Here is a 6,000-nt window from a genome sequence, read left to right as displayed (position 1 = left end):
GAGTGGCCTGAGGTTGTGCCGGACTTGGAGGAGGAGTGGACGTCTGACGCTGTGGCGGACTTGGAGGAGGAGGATTGTCCTGACACTTTGCCGGACTTGGAGGAGGAGGATTGTCCTGACACTTTGCCGGACTTGGAGGAGCGGGAGTCTGCTGACTCGGTGGCGGACTTCGACGAGGACTCGGGTGACGCGGTGTCGGTGGCCTTGGAAAGATGATGCAATCCTTTTTCCATAGGATGATACGATGTTTGGCCTCTCCGAGAAAGCGCTCGCCGTCACCTCCAACAATGTCAAGCTGTAGCCCCGAATATGGGTCCAGCACCTCATCAACCACGACACGAGCAAAGCCCGCTGGAATCGGGTTGCAATGGAAGGTTGCCTCGTGGGGATTTGTGAAAGCACAGCCGTCTGCCACCTTCATGGATATGTTCTTCATTTTGACGTGTAGCTCGCAGTTAGTGTTCTCCGTGATGTCATCCACGGGGTATCTACCCAGCATTGGGTCGTCCGGGACGGAACCCACGCTGCTTCTCGGCATGGATGGGCCGGTGCTATCCAATGCTGGATCATCCGCTAGCTGATGCAGCTGCTGAGACCCCCTTTGATGGGTAAGTGAGTCGATCTGCTCCTACTGCCGCTGGAATTTGACTGCCAATTCCGCTTGACTTGCTTCTAGGCCTTGAAGGCGTTCATAGTCCCGCTTCCTCTGCTCCTCCTCCATCTTCCTCTTCTTCTCCTCCGCAATCTTCTTTCTCGCACGGGTTCTGTAGTCGTTGTTCCAGTCGGAAAACCCCTCATACCACGGCAGAGCGCCCTTGCCTCGTGTTCTTCCCGGGTGTTCAGGATTTCCCAGGGCACGCGTAAGCTCATCGTTCTCTCTGTTGGGCTAGAACACCCCCGTTTGTGCCTCTTCTATTGCAACAAGTATCGCATCGTCGGCTCCCTTCAGACTTGCCCTCGTCGAAACATTGCCTGTCTCCCGGTCCAACTCCCCCCCATGCGCATAGAACCAAGTCCTGACCCTGGCGGGCCAGCTCTTAGTAGCCGGAGTGACACCTGCATCCTCCATCTCTTTCTCAGACTTATCCCACTTAGGCATTGCCACTGCATAGCCACCTGGCCCCAACTTATGGAACTTATCCTTTTTTCGGCATTCTTCTTGTTTATTCTCGACCGTTTCTTAGCTAATTCCGAATCCTTGAATTTCACGAAATCGGCCCAATGATCACGTTGGTTCTCCAGTGTTCCCTTGAATACTGGAGTCTTCCTTCCTCCGTTGACGTACTTGTTCCATTCACCATTCTTGTAGTTCTTGAATGCAGTCGCCATCATCTTAAGAGCAGCCTCTTTGACTTTCTGCACATCTGCTTCTGTGAAATGATCTGGTAGGGTGAAATGTTCCATGAGAGTATCCCAAAGCAGATCTTTTTGATTCTTGTCGACATAAGTAACATCTGGACGTGGCTTTGCTGGCGCTCTCCATTCTTGAAGTTTGATCGGGAGTTGGTCCTTCACAAGAACTCCACACTGACGAATGAAATTGTCCGCAATCTTCTTAGGCGCTAATGGTTTGCCAGTAGGGCCGCATGCCTCGATATTGTACTTTACGCCCGGCTTCAACTTTTTGTTCGGGCCTCGTTTCGTCCTTTTGTCTGAAGATTTGCTCGATCCGGATGGCTGAAAGAACAAAGATCGATTCGTTAATATATCTTCAAGTCATTTAAAACATGTGATGATCACCAGATGCCTGCTTATATAAATATATATACCTCGTCGGTGTTTGTTGTTTCAGGATCATGTTCTTCGTCATCGTCATAATCATTCATGACTTCGTCGTGATCGAATATCATATCACCCTCTCCGGTGTTGTTTAGAAATTCGGAGCCGTCATACTCTTCTTCATTTTGATTATCATCTGCCCCGCGTATCATATCGAACATGGTCTATTCTCCCTCTCTGTCGGTATTGTCTGCCATAGCTTTTGTTTAACTAATACAAAAGAAATATAAAACAATTTAGTATTCAAATCTCGAATAATAGATATAATCTCGAATACATCGTCCAGAATAATAGATATAATCTCGAATACATCGTCTTGAATAATATATAATATTGAATAGTACATCACTGGCTATTAGCTAATAAAGATCGAATACTACAGAAGAATCTAGGACACTCGCGGTTCCTCCGGCGCGGGCAGTGGACACCCAAAGAGAAGGAACCCTCACAGGATCATAGCTGAAGTGAGATCCCCGAAGATACTGCCACGTATTGGAGAACCTGCCGCCCTCTAACGCAACCATGTAGCGATGGACGTGCTCGTCCTCCTCCCTGACATGGCGACGTACCACCTCCGGCGGGGCCGGGTCCCTCCGCACCGGAACTGGCCCACGCGAACGCCACCAAACGAGATCAGGGTCGACGACTGGACCCGCGGCCGGGTTCCTCGTCAAGCGGCGCGCCCCTCCAAGCAGCACCTTCTAGTGCCAGCCCGGCGGAGCCCAGTCCCGGACATGGGTCGGCTGGACGTCGTTGCGGACGGGTCGACGGCGAGGATGCGGGCCGGGCATCGTCGAGAACAAATACTAGCTATATGCCCGCAAAAAGTAACATTTTTTTAATGATTGGATTTTGATAACTAAAATTTCTAACATTTTTATATAACTAACATTTCTATAACATTTCTAACAATGCTATATATAACTAACATTTCTATAACATTTCTAATATTTCTATAACTAAAGAACAGAAAAAAATTATAACATTTCTATATATATAACTAACATTTTTATAACTATTTCTATAACTAAAAAACAGAAAAATTTCTAACAATTCTAACTTTTTTATAACTATATATTTCTATAACTAAAAAACAGAAAAATTTCTACAATTTCAAACATTTCTAACAAATCTAACAATTCTAACATTTCTAACTATTTCTAAAAAACAGAAAAATGTCTAACAATTTCTTAAAAACAGAAAAATCTATAACTAAAAATGTATGTGTGTGTGTGCGCGCTCACCGGCCGGCTAGGCGAGAGGCGACGGGGGGCGCGCGGCGACGGGGACGGCGACGGGCGCGGCGACGACGGGGACGGGGACATACGGGCCGGGGCGGCGACGGGGGCGGCGACGGGGCGCGCGGCGACGGGGCGGCGACGACGGGGACGGGGCGGACACGACGGGGACGGGGCGGCGACGGGGGCGGCACCGACGGGGGCGGCGACGGGCCGGGGCGGCGGGCGACGGTGCAGAGGAGAAGAAGCAGAGGGAGATGATAAACTGACGAAATTTTGAAGTGTTTTCTTATATAGAAGGCACCTTTAGTACCGGTTGGAGCCACCAACCGGTACTAAAGGTCTGTTTTGGCCAGGCCAAGCGGCGGGAAGCAACCCCCTTTAGTACCGGGTGGTGGCACAAACCGGTACTAAAGGCCCCCCCTTTAGTACCGGTTTGTGCCACGACCCGGTACTAAAGGGGGTGCGTTGGTGCAGGTGCAGTGCGGAAGTTTAGTCCCACCTCACTAGTCGAGGGGCTACCGCACTGGTTTATAAGCCCCAGTGCGGTAGCTCTCTCGAGCTCCTCTCCTAATCAGGCCTACTGGGCCTACCTGTCCTCCTCGCCTTGTGGGCCTACTGGGCCTTCGCGGGCCTGCATCCTGGCCCAACGAAAGGTTGTGTCGCTAGTCGTATGCAGGCCGCTTTGGCCCAGTAGGCGGGCTTTTTTTTCTTAAATTTTTTTTTGCTTTATTTTTTTTTGTTTTATTTATTTTTGAGTTGTTTTTTTGCTGTATTTAGAGTTTCTTTGTGAATATTTTTGCTTTAGGTACAAAAAATTACAAACTTTCTGTTAGTGCCGGTAGATTTCAAATTTGAATAGTTTAAATTTTGAATTATTTGAAATTTGTGTGAATCACTAGTTTGTGAATAACTTAACTTTGAAAAAAGTTTTTTCAGTGATTCTTTTTTCTTATGTTTAATATTAGTGTGTTTTATTATTATATTCAATTTAGTAATGCTTAGGTTATTTAAAAAATGAAATGCCTTTGTAACAGTTCAGTTTTCGTTGGAAACCCTGATACTTCGAAAGAGATTGTCCATTTTGTACACGAAGTGCATCCAGTTTTTGGCGTAACCCTCTCTACTTTCTTGCACATGCTATTTGTATGAAATTATGATACCATGCCAACTTTCAACCTTTTCTGAGTTCATTTGAATTGCTTTTCAATTTCAGGGTCATTTAGCTGGAAAAAAATCAGTAAATGCATGAAAAGAATTTGTTTGCACATAAAATTTCTTCGCGTTTCAAATGCCAAAACACATAACTACCCTAACTATTACAGACATTTCCTCCTCGGTGTGAAACACAGAAGAAAGTGATGATAGTGAAGCCGATCACATCCCAGATCTTTGGGTGTGAAACTTTTTCTTCGCGTGTGTCCCTTTGCGCCGTAACCATGGAAAATCTTCATCATTTAACGGGATGCTCGGGTCAATATTCACTGTGAATGGAGCAATTTCATCAAACTTTTCATAATCTTCTGACTTGTCTGTCTTGTCATCCACTCCCACGATGTTTCTCTTCCCAGAAAGAACTATGTGCCGCTTTGGCTCATCGTACGATGCATTCGCTTCCTTATTTTTTTTTCTTGGCTTGGTAGACATGTCCTTCACATAGAAAACCTGTGCCACATCATTGGCTAGGACGAATGGTTCGTCTGCATACGCAAGATTGTTGAGATCCACTGTTGTCATTCCGTACTGCGGGTCTTCCGTTACCCCGCCTCGTGTCATATTGACCCATTTGCACCGAAACAAAGGGACCTTTAAACCACGTCGATAGTCAAGTTCCCATATGTCTTGTATATAACCATAATATGTTTCCTTTCCCGTCTTGGTTTCTGCATCAAAGCGGACACCACTGTTTTGGTTGGTGCTCTTCTTATCTTGGGCGATCGTGTAAAATGTATTACCATTTATCTCGTACCCTTTGAAAGTCATTATATTCGAAGATGGTAACTGGGACAGCAAGTACAGGTCATCTTCAATAGAGGTGTCATGCATGGTACGTGTCTGCAACCAGTTGGCGAAACTCCTGGTTTGTTCACGTGTAATCCACTCATCAGACCGCTCCGGGTGTTTGGAGCGTAGCAAATTCTTGTGTTCATCCATATACGGAGCCACCAAGGTGGAATTCTATAGAACTGTGTAGTATGCTTCAGTGAGAGAATGTCCGTCCATACATATTATTTGTTCCCCTCCTAGCGTGCCTTTTCCATCCAGTCTGCCCTTATGCCGCGATTCATGAACACCAATCGGCTTAAGGTCAGGAATAAAGTCAATACAAAACTCAATGACCTCCTCATTTTGATGGCCCTTGGAGATGCTTCCTTCTGGCCTAGCACGGTTATGAACATATTTCTTTAAGACTCCCATGAACCTCTCAAAGGGGAACATATTGTGTAGAAATACAGGACCCAAAACGTTAATCTCTTCGCATAGGTGAACTAGGACGTGCGTCATGATGTTGAAGAAGGATGGTGGGAACACCAACTCGAAACTGACAAGACATTGCACCAAATCATTCTGTAACCTTGGTATGATTTCTGGATCGATTACCTTCTGAGAGATTGCATTGAGAAATGCACATAGCTTCACAATGGCTAATCGAACGTTTTCCAGTAGAAGCCCCCTCAATGCAACCGGAAGCAGTTGCGTCATAATCACGTGGCAGTCATGAGACTTTAGGTTCTGGAACTTTTCTCTGCCATGTTTATTATTCCCTTTATATTCGACGAGAAGCCAGACGGTACCTTAATACTGAGCAGGCATTCAAAGAAGATTTCCTTCTCTTCTTTGGTAAGAGCGTAGCTTGCATCACCCTGATGTATGCCGTCTTCTCCGTGCATACGTTGCTGGTCCTCCCGTGCCTCAGGTGTATCTTTTGTCTTCCCATACACGCCCAAGAAGCCAAGCAGGGTCACGCAAAGATTCTTCGTGA

This window comes from Triticum aestivum, chromosome 7B, assembly GCF_018294505.1.
Source record: "Triticum aestivum cultivar Chinese Spring chromosome 7B, IWGSC CS RefSeq v2.1, whole genome shotgun sequence".
Taxonomy (NCBI): Eukaryota; Viridiplantae; Streptophyta; class Magnoliopsida; order Poales; family Poaceae; genus Triticum; species Triticum aestivum.
This window is presented reverse-complemented; position numbering follows the sequence as displayed.